Source organism: Stigmatopora argus, chromosome 6 (genome assembly GCF_051989625.1).
Source record: "Stigmatopora argus isolate UIUO_Sarg chromosome 6, RoL_Sarg_1.0, whole genome shotgun sequence".
NCBI classification, from domain to species: Eukaryota; Metazoa; Chordata; class Actinopteri; order Syngnathiformes; family Syngnathidae; genus Stigmatopora; species Stigmatopora argus.
The window spans coordinates 15,991,891-16,002,500 of record NC_135392.1 but is presented as its reverse complement, the minus strand read 5'-3'; the positions used below and the strand labels follow the sequence as shown (position 1 = coordinate 16,002,500).

Genomic DNA, 10,610 nt, shown 5'->3' with positions numbered 1-10,610 from the left:
TTAGCCAAGGTTACCCCAAGTATGCAAGTGGGAGTATGAATGGCCGAGCGGTCTAAGCCGCTAAGTTGAATTCGCAGTCTCCACTGGAGGTGAGCTACTCTTAAACATTGGGTACTTTGTCAAACTTATGGTCCGCTAAACACTTGTGCGTTTAGCCAAAGTTACCACAAGTATGCAAGTGGGAGTCAGAATGGCCGAGCGGTCTAAGGCGCTGCGTTCAGGTCGCAGTCTCCACTGGAGGCGTGGGTTCAAATTCCGCTTCTGACAACCTGTGAAGTTAGCCCTAAAATGAGTATCGAGTCAGAATGGCCGAGCAGTCTAAGGTGCTGCGTCAAAGTCCCAGTCTCCACTGGAGGCGTGGGTTCAAATCCCACCTCTGACACCCTGTTTTAGATTACATAAAGGTGATCTACTCTGAAAAATTCGGTACTTTGTCATACTTGTGTTCCGCTAAAAACGTGTGCGTTTAGCCAAAGTTACCCCAAGTATGCAGGTGGGAGTCAGAATGGCCGAGCGGTCTAAGGCGCTGCGTTCAGGTCTCAGTCTCCACTGGAGGCGTGGGTTCAAATCCCACTTCTGACAGGATCTTTTGGATGACAAAAAGGTGATCTACTCTTAAACATTGGGTACTTTGTCAAACTTGTGGTCTGCTAAACACTTGTGCGTTTAGCCAAAGTTACCCCAAGTATGCAAGTGGGAGTCAGAATGGCCGAGCGGTCTAAGGCGCTGCGTTCAGGTCGCAGTCTCCACTGGAGGCGTGGGTTCAAATCCCACTTCTGACAGGCTCTTTTCGATGACAAAAAGGTGATCTACTCTTAAACATTGGGTACTTTGTCAAACTTCTGTTCCGCTAAAAACTTGTGCGTTTAGCCAAGGTTACCCCAAGTATGCAAGTGGGAGTATGAATGGCCGAGCGGTCTAAGCCGCTAAGTTGAATTCGCAGTCTCCACTGGAGGTGAGCTACTCTTAAACATTGGGTACTTTGTCAAACTTATGGTCCGCTAAACACTTGTGCGTTTAGCCAAAGTTACCACAAGTATGCAAGTGGGAGTCAGAATGGCCGAGCGGTCTAAGGCGCTGCGTTCAGGTCGCAGTCTCCACTGGAGTCGTGGGTTCAAATTCCGCTTCTGACAACCTGTGAAGTTAGCCCTAAAATGAGTATCTTGTCAGAATGGCCGAGCAGTCTAAGGTGCTGCGTCAAAGTCCCAGTCTCCACTGGAGGCGTGGGTTCAAATCCCACCTCTGACACCCTGTTTTAGATTACATAAAGGTGATCTACTCTGAAAAATTCGGTACTTTGTCATACTTGTGTTCCGCTAAAAACGTGTGCGTTTAGCCAAAGTTACCCCAAGTATGCAGGTGGGAGTCAGAATGGCCGAGCGGACTAAGGCGCTGCGTTCAGGTCTCAGTCTCCACTGGAGGCGTGGGTTCAAATCCCACTTCTGACAGGATCTTTTGGATGACAAAAAGGTGATCTACTCTTAAACATTGGGTACTTTGTCAAACTTGTGGTCTGCTAAACACTTGTGCGTTTAGCCAAAGTTACCACAAGTATGCAAGTGGGAGTCAGAATGGCCGAGCGGTCTAAGGCGCTGCGTTCAGATCGCAGTCTCCACTGGAGGTGTGGGTTCAAACCCCACTGGAGGTGTGGGTTCAAACCCCACTTCTGACAGGCTCTTTTGGATGACAAAAAGGTGATCTACTCTGAAAAATTGGGTACTTTGTCATACTTGTGTTCCGCTAAAAACGTGTGCGTTTAGCCAAAGTTACCCGAAGTATGCAAGTGGGAGTCAGAATGGCCGAGCGGTCTAAGGCGCTGCGTTCAGGTCGCAGTCTCCACTGGAGGCGTGGGTTCAAATCCCACTTCTGACAGCCTGTTTTAGATTACAAAAAGGTGGTCTACTCTGAAAAATTGGGTACTTTGTCATACTTGTGTTCCGCTAAAAACGTGTGCGTTTAGCCAAAGTTAGCCCAAGTATGCAAGTGGGAGTCAGAATGGCCGAGCGGTCTAGGGCGCTGCGTTCAGGTCGCAGTCTCCACTGGAGGCGTGGGTTCAAATCCCACTTCTGACAGGCTCTTTTCGATGACAAAAAGCTGGTCTACTCTGAAAAATTGGGTACTTTGACATACTTCTGTTCCGCTAAAAACGTGTGCGTTTAGCCAAGGTTACCCCAAGTATGCAAGTGGGAGTATGAATGGCCGAGCGGTCTAAGCCGCTAAGTTGAATTCGCAGTCTCCACTGGAGGTGAGCTACTCTTAAACATTGGGTACTTTGTCAAACTTATGGTCCGCTAAACACTTGTGCGTTTAGCCAAAGTTACCACAAGTATGCAAGTGGGAGTCAGAATGGCCGAGCGGTCTAAGGCGCTGCGTTCAGGTCGCAGTCTCCACTGGAGGCGTGGGTTCAAATTCCGCTTCTGACAACCTGTGAAGTTAGCCCTAAAATGAGTATCGAGTCAGAATGGCCGAGCAGTCTAAGGTGCTGCGTCAAAGTCCCAGTCTCCACTGGAGGCGTGGTTTCAAATCCCCCCTCTGACAGCCTGTTTTAGATTACAAAAAGGTGATCTACTCTGAAAAATTGGGTACTTTGTCATACTTGTGTTCCGCTAAAAACGTGTGCGTTTAGCCAAAGTTACCCCAAGTATGCAAGTGGGAGTCAGAATGGCCGAGCGGTCTAAGGCGCTGCGTTCAGGTCGCAGTCTCCACTGGAGGCGTGGGTTCAAATCCCACTTCTGACAGCCTGTTTTAAATTACAAAAAGCTGGTCTACTCTGAAAAATTGGGTACTTTGACATACTTGTATTCCGCTAAAAACGTGTGCGTTTAGCCAAAGTTACCCCAAGTATGCAAGTGGGAGTCAGAATGGCCGAGCGGTCTAAGGGGCTGCGTTAAGGTTGCAGTCTCCACTGGAGGCGTGGGTTCAAATCCCACTTCTGACAGCCTGTTTTAGATTACAAAAAGGTGATCTACTCTGAAAAATTGGGTACTTTGTCATACTTGTGTTCCGCTAAAAATGTGTGCGTTTAGCCAAAGTTACCCCAAGTATGCAAGTGGGAGTCAGAATGGCCGAGCGGTCTAAGGCGCTGCGTTCAGGTCGCAGTCTCCACTGGAGGCGTGGGTTCAAATCCCACTTCTGACAGGATCTTTTGGATGACAAAAAGGTGATCTACTCTTAAACATTGGGTACTTTGTAAAACTTGTGGTCTGCTAAAAACGTGTGCGTTTAGCCAAAGTTACCCCAAGTATGCAAGTGGGAGTCAGAATGGCCGAGCGGTCTAAGGCGCTGCGTTCAGGTCGCAGTCTCCACTGGAGGCGTGGGTTCAAATCCCACTTCTGACAGCCTGTTTTAGATTACATAAAGGTGATCTACTCTGAAAAATTCGGTACTTTGTCATACTTGTGTTCCGCTAAAAACGTGTGCGTTTAGCCAAAGTTACCACAAGTATGCAAGTGGGAGTCAGAATGGCCGAGCGGTCTAAGGCGCTGCGTTCAGGTCTCAGTCTCCACTGGAGGTGTGGGTTCAAATCCCACTTCTGACAGGATCTTTTGGATGACAAAAAGGTGATCTACTCTTAAACATTGGGTACTTTGTCAAACTTGTGGTCTGCTAAACACTTATGCGTTTAGCCAAAGTTACCCCAAGTATGCAAGTGGGAGTCAGAATGGCCGAGCGGTCTAAGGCGCTGCGTTCAGATCGCAGTCTCCACTGGAGGTGTGGGTTCAAACCCCACTTCTGACAGGCTCTTTTGGATGACAAAAAGGTGATCTACTCTGAAAAATTGGGTACTTTGTCATACTTGTGTTCCGCTAAAAACGTGTGCGTTTAGCCAAAGTTACCCGAAGTATGCAAGTGGGAGTCAGAATGGCCGAGCGGTCTAAGGCGCTGCGTTCAGGTCGCAGTCTCCACTGGAGGCGTGGGTTCAAATCCCACTTCTGACAGCCTGTTTTAGATTACAAAAAGGTGGTCTACTCTGAAAAATTGGGTACTTTGTCATACTTGTGTTCCGCTAAAAACGTGTGCGTTTAGCCAAAGTTAGCCCAAGTATGCAAGTGGGAGTCAGAATGGCCGAGCGGTCTAAGGCGCTGGGTTAAGGTCGCAGTCTCCACTGGAGGCGTGGGTTCAAATCCCACTTCTGACAGCCTGTTTGAGATTACAAAAAGGTGATCTACTCTGAAAAATTGGGTACTTTGTCATACTTGTGTTCCGCTAAAAACGTGTGCGTTTAGCCAAAGTTACCCCAAGTATGCAAGTGGGAGTCAGAATGGCCGAGCGGTCTAAGGCGCTGCGTTAAGGTCGCAGTCTCCACTGGAGGCGTGGGTTCAAATCCCACTTCTGATAGCCTGTTTTAGATTACAAAAAGGTGGTCTACTCTGAAAAATTGGGTACTTTGTCATACTTGTGTTCCGCTAAAAACGTGTGCGTTTAGCCAAAGTTACCCCAAGTATGCAAGTGGGAGTCAGAATGGCCGAGCGGTCTAAGGCGCTGCGTTCAGGTCGCAGTCTCCACTGGAGGCGTGGGTTCAAATCCCACTTCTGACAGCCTGTTTTAGATTACAAAAAGGTGGTCTACTCAGAAAAATTGGGTACTTTGTCAAACTTGTGGTCCGCTAAACACTTGTGCGTTTAGCCAAAGTTACCACAAGTATGCAAGTGGGATTCACAATGGCCGAGCGGTCTAAGGCGCTGCGTTCAGGTCGCAGTCTCCACTGGAGGTGTGGGTTCAAATACCACATCTGACAACCTGTGAAGTTAGCCCTAAAATGAGTATCGAGTCAGAATGGCCGAGCAGTCTAAGGTGCTGCGTCAAAGTCGCAGTCTCCACTGGAGGCGTGGGTTCAAATCCCCCCTCTGACAGCCTGTTTTAGATTACAAAAAGGTGATCTACTCTGAAAAATTGGGTACTTTGTCATACTTGTGTTCCGCTAAAAACGTGTGCGTTTAGCCAAAGTTACCCCAAGTATGCAAGTGGGAGTCAGAATGGCCGAGCGGTCTAAGGCGCTGCGTTCAGGTCGCAGTCTCCACTGGAGGCGTGGGTTCAAATCCCACTTCTGACAGCCTGTTTTAGATTACATAAAGGTGATCTACTCTGAAAAATTCGGTACTTTGTCATACTTGTGTTCCGCTAAAAACGTGTGCGTTTAGCCAAAGTTACCCGAAGTATGCAAGTGGGAGTCAGAATGGCCGAGCGGTCTAAGGCGCTGCGTTCAGGTCGCAGTCTCCACTGGAGGCGTGGGTTCAAATCCCACTTCTGACAGCCTGTTTTAGATTACAAAAAGGTGGTCTACTCTGAAAAATTGGGTACTTTGTCATACTTGTGTTCCGCTAAAAACGTGTGCGTTTAGCCAAAGTTAGCCCAAGTATGCAAGTGGGAGTCAGAATGGCCGAGCGGTCTAAGGCGCTGTGTTAAGGTCGCAGTCTCCACTGGAGGCGTGGGTTCAAATCCCACTTCTGACAGGATCTTTTGGATGACAAAAAGGTGATCTACTCTTAAACATTGGGTACTTTGTCAAACTTGTGGTCTGCTAAACACTTGTGCGTTTAGCCAAAGTTACCCCAAGTATGCAAGTGGGAGTCAGAATGGCCGAGCGGTCTAAGGCGCTGCGTTCAGGTCGCAGTCTCCACTGGAGGTGTGGGTTCAAACACCACTTCTGACAGGCTCTTTTGGATGACAAAAAGGTGATCTACTCTGAAAAATTGGGTACTTTGTCATACTTGTGTTCCGCTAAAAACGTGTGCGTTTAGCCAAAGTTACCCGAAGTATGCAAGTGGGAGTCAGAATGGCCGAGCGGTCTAAGGCGCTGCGTTCAGGTCGCAGTCTCCACTGGAGGCGTGGGTTCAAATCCCACTTCTGACAGCCTGTTTTAGATTACAAAAAGGTGGTCTACTCTGAAAAATTGGGTACTTTGTCATACTTGTGTTCCGCTAAAAACGTGTGCGTTTAGCCAAAGTTAGCCCAAGTATGCAAGTGGGAGTCAGAATGGCCGAGCGGTCTAAGGCGCTGCGTTAAGGTCGCAGTCTCCACTGGAGGTGTGGGTTCAAATCCCACTTCTGACAGCCTGTTTTAGATTACAAAAAGGTGATCTACTCTGAAAAATTGGGTACTTTGTCATACTTGTGTTCCGCTAAAAACGTGTGCGTTTAGCCAAAGTTACCCCAAGTATGCAAGTGGGAGTCAGAATGGCCGAGCGGTCTAAGGCGCTGCGTTCAGGTCGCAGTCTCCACTGGAGGCGTGGGTTCAAATCCCACTTCTGACAGGCTCTTTTGGATGACAAAAAAGGTGATCTACTCTTAAACATTGGGTACTTTGTCAAACTTGTGGTCCGCTAAACACTTGTGCGTTTAGCCAAAGTTACCACAAGTATGCAAGTGGGACTCACAATGGCCGAGCGGTCTAAGGCGCTGCGTTCAGGTCGCAGTCTCCACTGGAGGTGTGGGTTCAAATCCCACTTCTGACAACCTGTGAAGTTAGCCCTAAAATGAGTATCGAGTCAGATTGGCCGAGCTTTCTAAGGTGCTGCGTCAAAGTCTCAGTCTCCACTGGAGGCGTGGATTCAAATCCCACTTCTGACAGCCTGGGAAATTAGCCCTAAAACGAGCGTCGAGTCAGAATGGCCGAGCAGTCTAAGGCGCTGCGTTAAGGTCGCAGTCTCCACTGGAGGGGTGGATTCAAATCCCACCTCCAACAGCCTGTTTTAGATTACAAAAAGGTGATCTACTCTGAAACATTGGGTACTTTGTCATACTTGTGTTCCGCTAAAAACGTGTGCGTTTAGCCAAAGTTACCCCAAGTATGCAAGTGGGAGTCAGAATGGCCGAGCGGTCTAAGGCGCTGCGTTCAGGTCGCAGTCTCCACTGGAGGCGTGGGTTCAAATCCCACTTCTGACAGGATCTTTTGGATGACAAAAAGGTGATCTACTCTTAAACATTGGGTACTTTGTAAAACTTGTGGTCTGCTAAACACTTGTGCGTTTAGCCAAAGTTACCCCAAGTATGCAAGTGGGAGTCAGAATGGCCGAGCGGTCTATGGTGCTGCGTTAAGGTCGCAGTCTCCACTGGAGGCGTGGGTTCACATCCCACTTCTGACAGCCTGTTTTAGATTACAAAAAGATGGTCTACTCTGAAAAATTGGGTATTTTGTCATACTTGTGTTCCGCTAAAAACGTGTGCGTTTAGCCAAAGTTACCCCAAGTATGCAAGTGGGAGTCAGAATGGCCGAGCGGTCTAAGGCGCTGCGTTCAGGTCGCAGTCTCCACTGGAGGCGTGGGTTCAAATCCCACTTCTGACAGCCTGTTTTAGATTACATAAAGGTGATCTACTCTGAAAAATTCGGTACTTTGGCATACTTGTGTTCCGCTAAAAACGTGTGCGTTTAGCCAAAGTTACCCCAAGTATGCAAGTGGGAGTCAGAATGGCCGAGCGGTCTAAGGCGCTGCGTTCAGGTCTCAGTCTCCACTTTAGGCGTGGGTTCAAATCCCACTTCTGACAGGATCTTTTGGATGACAAAAAGGTGATCTACTCTTAAACATTGGGTACTTTGTCAAACTTGTGGTCTGCTAAACACTTGTGCGTTTAGCCAAAGTTACCCCAAGTATGCAAGTGGGAGTCAGAATGGCCGAGCGGTCTAAGGCGCTGCGTTCAGATCGCAGTCTCCCCTGGAGGTGTGGGTTCAAACCCCACTTCTGACAGGCTCTTTTGGATGACAAAAAGGTGATCTACTCTGAAAAATTGGGTACTTTGTCATACTTGTGTTCCGCTAAAAACGTGTGCGTTTAGCCAAAGTTACCCGAAGTATGCAAGTGGGAGTCAGAATGGCCGAGCGGTCTAAGGCGCTGCGTTCAGGTCGCAGTCTCCACTGGAGGCGTGGGTTCAAATCCCACTTCTGACAGCCTGTTTTAGATTACAAAAAGGTGGTCTACTCTGAAAAATTGGGTACTTTGTCATACTTGTGTTCCGCTAAAAACGTGTGCGTTTAGCCAAAGTTAGCCCAAGTATGCAAGTGGGAGTCAGAATGGCCGAGCGGTCTAAGGCGCTGTGTTAAGGTCGCAGTCTCCACTGGAGGCGTGGGTTCAAATCCCACTTCTGACAGCCTGTTTGAGATTACAAAAAGGTGATCTACTCTGAAAAATTGGGTACTTTGTCATACTTGTGTTCCGCTAAAAACGTGTGCGTTTAGCCAAAGTTAGCCCAAGTATGCAAGTGGGAGTCAGAATGGCCGAGCGGTCTAAGGCGCTGTGTTAAGGTCGCCGTCTCCACTGGAGGCGTGGGTTCAAATCCCACTTCTGACAGCCTGTTTGAGATTACAAAAAGGTGATCTACTCTGAAAAATTGGGTACTTTGTCATACTTGTGTTCCGCTAAAAACGTGTGCGTTTAGCCAAAGTTACCCCAAGTATGCAAGTGGGAGTCAGAATGGCCGAGCGGTCTAAGGCGCTGCGTTAAGGTCGCAGTCTCCACTGGAGGCGTGGGTTCAAATCCCACTTCTGATAGCCTGTTTTAGATTACAAAAAGGTGGTCTACTCTGAAAAATTGGGTACTTTGTCATACTTGTGTTCCGCTAAAAACGTGTGCGTTTAGCCAAAGTTACCCCAAGTATGCAAGTGGGAGTCAGAATGGCCGAGCGGTCTAAGGCGCTGCGTTCAGGTCGCAGTCTCCACTGGAGGCGTGGGTTCAAATCCCACTTCTGACAGCCTGTTTTAGATTACAAAAAGGTGGTCTACTCAGAAAAATTGGGTACTTTGTCAAACTTGTGGTCCGCTAAACACTTGTGCGTTTAGCCAAAGTTACCACAAGTATGCAAGTGGGATTCACAATGGCCGAGCGGTCTAAGGCGCTGCGTTCAGGTCGCAGTCTCCACTGGAGGTGTGGGTTCAAATACCACATCTGACAACCAGTGAAGTTAGCCCTAAAATGAGTATCGAGTCAGAATGGCCGAGCAGTCTAAGGTGCTGCGTCAAAGTCGCAGTCTCCACTGGAGGCTTGGGTTCAAATCCCCCCTCTGACAGCCTGTTTTAGATTACAAAAAGGTGATCTACTCTGAAAAATTGGGTACTTTGTCATACTTGTGTTCCGCTAAAAACGTGTGCGTTTAGCCAAAGTTACCCCAAGTATGCAAGTGGGAGTCAGAATGGCCGAGCGGTCTAAGGCGCTGCGTTCAGGTCGCAGTCTCCACTGGAGGCGTGGGTTCAAATCCCTCTTCTGACAGCCTGTTTTAGATTACAAAAAGGTGGTCTACTCTGAAAAATTGGGTACTTTGTCATACTTGTGTTCCGCTAAAAACGTGTGCGTTTAGCCAAAGTTAGCCCAAGTATGCAAGTGGGAGTCAGAATGGCCGAGCGGTCTAAGGCGCTGTGTTAAGGTCGCAGTCTCCACTGGAGGCGTGGGTTCAAATCCCACTTCTGACAGCCTGTTTGAGATTACAAAAAGGTGATCTACTCTGAAAAATTGGGTACTTTGTCATACTTGTGTTCCGCTAAAAACGTGTGCGTTTAGCCAAAGTTAGCCCAAGTATGCAAGTGGGAGTCAGAATGGCCGAGCGGTCTAAGGCGCTGTGTTAAGGTCGCCGTCTCCACTGGAGGCGTGGGTTCAAATCCCACTTCTGACAGCCTGTTTGAGATTACAAAAAGGTGATCTACTCTGAAAAATTGGGTACTTTGTCATACTTGTGTTCCGCTAAAAACGTGTGCGTTTAGCCAAAGTTACCCCAAGTATGCAAGTGGGAGTCAGAATGGCCGAGCGGTCTAAGGCGCTGCGTTAAGGTCGCAGTCTCCACTGGAGGCGTGGGTTCAAATCCCACTTCTGATAGCCTGTTTTAGATTACAAAAAGGTGGTCTACTCTGAAAAATTGGGTACTTTGTCATACTTGTGTTCCGCTAAAAACGTGTGCGTTTAGCCAAAGTTACCCCAAGTATGCAAGTGGGAGTCAGAATGGCCGAGCGGTCTAAGGCGCTGCGTTCAGGTCGCAGTCTCCACTGGAGGCGTGGGTTCAAATCCCACTTCTGACAGCCTGTTTTAGATTACAAAAAGGTGGTCTACTCAGAAAAATTGGGTACTTTGTCAAACTTGTGGTCCGCTAAACACTTGTGCGTTTAGCCAAAGTCACCACAAGTATGCAAGTGGGATTCACAATGGCCGAGCGGTCTAAGGCGCTGCGTTCAGGTCGCAGTCTCCACTGGAGGTGTGGGTTCAAATACCACATCTGACAACCTGTGAAGTTAGCCCTAAAATGAGTATCGAGTCAGAATGGCCGAGCAGTCTAAGGTGCTGCGTCAAAGTCGCAGTCTCCACTGGAGGCGTGGGTTCAAATCCCCCCTCTGACAGCCTGTTTTAGATTACAAAAAGGTGATCTACTCTGAAAAATTGGGTACTTTGTCATACTTGTGTTCCGCTAAAAACGTGTGCGTTTAGCCAAAGTTACCCCAAGTATGCAAGTGGGAGTCAGAATGGCCGAGCGGTCTAAGGCGCTGCGTTCAGGTCGCAGTCTCCACTGGAGGCGTGGGTTCAAATCCCACTTCTGACAGCCTGTTTTAGATTACATAAAGGTGATCTACTCTGAAAAATTCGGTACTTTGTCATACTTGTGTTCCGCTAAAAACGTGTGCGTTTAGCCAAAGTT

The 10,610-nt window shown here is 48.3% G+C and overlaps 32 non-coding genes across 32 annotated transcripts; all 32 read left to right on the top strand.

Moving 5' to 3' along the window:
- The first annotated feature begins 699 nt into the window (after positions 1-699).
- trnal-cag (transfer RNA leucine (anticodon CAG)) lies at positions 700-782 on the top strand. Its single transcript has one exon. It is a non-coding gene; the product is annotated as a tRNA-Leu (tRNA).
- A 1,007-nt stretch (positions 783-1,789) lies between these two features.
- trnal-cag (transfer RNA leucine (anticodon CAG)) lies at positions 1,790-1,872 on the top strand. Its single transcript has one exon. It is a non-coding gene; the product is annotated as a tRNA-Leu (tRNA).
- Positions 1,873-2,655: 783 nt separating this feature from the next.
- Positions 2,656-2,738, top strand: trnal-cag (transfer RNA leucine (anticodon CAG)). Its single transcript has one exon. It is a non-coding gene; the product is annotated as a tRNA-Leu (tRNA).
- Positions 2,739-2,855: 117 nt separating this feature from the next.
- trnal-aag (transfer RNA leucine (anticodon AAG)) lies at positions 2,856-2,938 on the top strand. Its single transcript has one exon. It is a non-coding gene; the product is annotated as a tRNA-Leu (tRNA).
- Positions 2,939-3,055: 117 nt separating this feature from the next.
- On the top strand, positions 3,056-3,138 carry trnal-cag (transfer RNA leucine (anticodon CAG)). Its single transcript has one exon. It is a non-coding gene; the product is annotated as a tRNA-Leu (tRNA).
- A 117-nt stretch (positions 3,139-3,255) lies between these two features.
- On the top strand, positions 3,256-3,338 carry trnal-cag (transfer RNA leucine (anticodon CAG)). The gene has a single exon. It is a non-coding gene; the product is annotated as a tRNA-Leu (tRNA).
- A 317-nt stretch (positions 3,339-3,655) lies between these two features.
- trnal-cag (transfer RNA leucine (anticodon CAG)) lies at positions 3,656-3,738 on the top strand. The gene has a single exon. It is a non-coding gene; the product is annotated as a tRNA-Leu (tRNA).
- Positions 3,739-3,855: 117 nt separating this feature from the next.
- On the top strand, positions 3,856-3,938 carry trnal-cag (transfer RNA leucine (anticodon CAG)). The gene has a single exon. It is a non-coding gene; the product is annotated as a tRNA-Leu (tRNA).
- A 117-nt stretch (positions 3,939-4,055) lies between these two features.
- trnal-aag (transfer RNA leucine (anticodon AAG)) lies at positions 4,056-4,138 on the top strand. Its single transcript has one exon. It is a non-coding gene; the product is annotated as a tRNA-Leu (tRNA).
- Positions 4,139-4,255: 117 nt separating this feature from the next.
- On the top strand, positions 4,256-4,338 carry trnal-aag (transfer RNA leucine (anticodon AAG)). The gene has a single exon. It is a non-coding gene; the product is annotated as a tRNA-Leu (tRNA).
- A 117-nt stretch (positions 4,339-4,455) lies between these two features.
- Positions 4,456-4,538, top strand: trnal-cag (transfer RNA leucine (anticodon CAG)). The gene has a single exon. It is a non-coding gene; the product is annotated as a tRNA-Leu (tRNA).
- A 432-nt stretch (positions 4,539-4,970) lies between these two features.
- Positions 4,971-5,053, top strand: trnal-cag (transfer RNA leucine (anticodon CAG)). The gene has a single exon. It is a non-coding gene; the product is annotated as a tRNA-Leu (tRNA).
- Positions 5,054-5,170: 117 nt separating this feature from the next.
- Positions 5,171-5,253, top strand: trnal-cag (transfer RNA leucine (anticodon CAG)). Its single transcript has one exon. It is a non-coding gene; the product is annotated as a tRNA-Leu (tRNA).
- Positions 5,254-5,370: 117 nt separating this feature from the next.
- Positions 5,371-5,453, top strand: trnal-aag (transfer RNA leucine (anticodon AAG)). The gene has a single exon. It is a non-coding gene; the product is annotated as a tRNA-Leu (tRNA).
- Positions 5,454-5,770: 317 nt separating this feature from the next.
- trnal-cag (transfer RNA leucine (anticodon CAG)) lies at positions 5,771-5,853 on the top strand. Its single transcript has one exon. It is a non-coding gene; the product is annotated as a tRNA-Leu (tRNA).
- Positions 5,854-5,970: 117 nt separating this feature from the next.
- trnal-aag (transfer RNA leucine (anticodon AAG)) lies at positions 5,971-6,053 on the top strand. Its single transcript has one exon. It is a non-coding gene; the product is annotated as a tRNA-Leu (tRNA).
- A 117-nt stretch (positions 6,054-6,170) lies between these two features.
- trnal-cag (transfer RNA leucine (anticodon CAG)) lies at positions 6,171-6,253 on the top strand. The gene has a single exon. It is a non-coding gene; the product is annotated as a tRNA-Leu (tRNA).
- Positions 6,254-6,801: 548 nt separating this feature from the next.
- Positions 6,802-6,884, top strand: trnal-cag (transfer RNA leucine (anticodon CAG)). The gene has a single exon. It is a non-coding gene; the product is annotated as a tRNA-Leu (tRNA).
- A 117-nt stretch (positions 6,885-7,001) lies between these two features.
- trnal-aag (transfer RNA leucine (anticodon AAG)) lies at positions 7,002-7,084 on the top strand. The gene has a single exon. It is a non-coding gene; the product is annotated as a tRNA-Leu (tRNA).
- A 117-nt stretch (positions 7,085-7,201) lies between these two features.
- Positions 7,202-7,284, top strand: trnal-cag (transfer RNA leucine (anticodon CAG)). The gene has a single exon. It is a non-coding gene; the product is annotated as a tRNA-Leu (tRNA).
- Positions 7,285-7,601: 317 nt separating this feature from the next.
- On the top strand, positions 7,602-7,684 carry trnal-cag (transfer RNA leucine (anticodon CAG)). The gene has a single exon. It is a non-coding gene; the product is annotated as a tRNA-Leu (tRNA).
- A 117-nt stretch (positions 7,685-7,801) lies between these two features.
- trnal-cag (transfer RNA leucine (anticodon CAG)) lies at positions 7,802-7,884 on the top strand. The gene has a single exon. It is a non-coding gene; the product is annotated as a tRNA-Leu (tRNA).
- Positions 7,885-8,001: 117 nt separating this feature from the next.
- On the top strand, positions 8,002-8,084 carry trnal-aag (transfer RNA leucine (anticodon AAG)). Its single transcript has one exon. It is a non-coding gene; the product is annotated as a tRNA-Leu (tRNA).
- Positions 8,085-8,201: 117 nt separating this feature from the next.
- trnal-aag (transfer RNA leucine (anticodon AAG)) lies at positions 8,202-8,284 on the top strand. Its single transcript has one exon. It is a non-coding gene; the product is annotated as a tRNA-Leu (tRNA).
- A 117-nt stretch (positions 8,285-8,401) lies between these two features.
- On the top strand, positions 8,402-8,484 carry trnal-aag (transfer RNA leucine (anticodon AAG)). Its single transcript has one exon. It is a non-coding gene; the product is annotated as a tRNA-Leu (tRNA).
- Positions 8,485-8,601: 117 nt separating this feature from the next.
- trnal-cag (transfer RNA leucine (anticodon CAG)) lies at positions 8,602-8,684 on the top strand. The gene has a single exon. It is a non-coding gene; the product is annotated as a tRNA-Leu (tRNA).
- Positions 8,685-9,116: 432 nt separating this feature from the next.
- Positions 9,117-9,199, top strand: trnal-cag (transfer RNA leucine (anticodon CAG)). The gene has a single exon. It is a non-coding gene; the product is annotated as a tRNA-Leu (tRNA).
- Positions 9,200-9,316: 117 nt separating this feature from the next.
- On the top strand, positions 9,317-9,399 carry trnal-aag (transfer RNA leucine (anticodon AAG)). Its single transcript has one exon. It is a non-coding gene; the product is annotated as a tRNA-Leu (tRNA).
- A 117-nt stretch (positions 9,400-9,516) lies between these two features.
- On the top strand, positions 9,517-9,599 carry trnal-aag (transfer RNA leucine (anticodon AAG)). Its single transcript has one exon. It is a non-coding gene; the product is annotated as a tRNA-Leu (tRNA).
- A 117-nt stretch (positions 9,600-9,716) lies between these two features.
- trnal-aag (transfer RNA leucine (anticodon AAG)) lies at positions 9,717-9,799 on the top strand. Its single transcript has one exon. It is a non-coding gene; the product is annotated as a tRNA-Leu (tRNA).
- A 117-nt stretch (positions 9,800-9,916) lies between these two features.
- On the top strand, positions 9,917-9,999 carry trnal-cag (transfer RNA leucine (anticodon CAG)). Its single transcript has one exon. It is a non-coding gene; the product is annotated as a tRNA-Leu (tRNA).
- A 432-nt stretch (positions 10,000-10,431) lies between these two features.
- Positions 10,432-10,514, top strand: trnal-cag (transfer RNA leucine (anticodon CAG)). The gene has a single exon. It is a non-coding gene; the product is annotated as a tRNA-Leu (tRNA).
- The last annotated feature ends 96 nt before the right edge of the window (positions 10,515-10,610 follow it).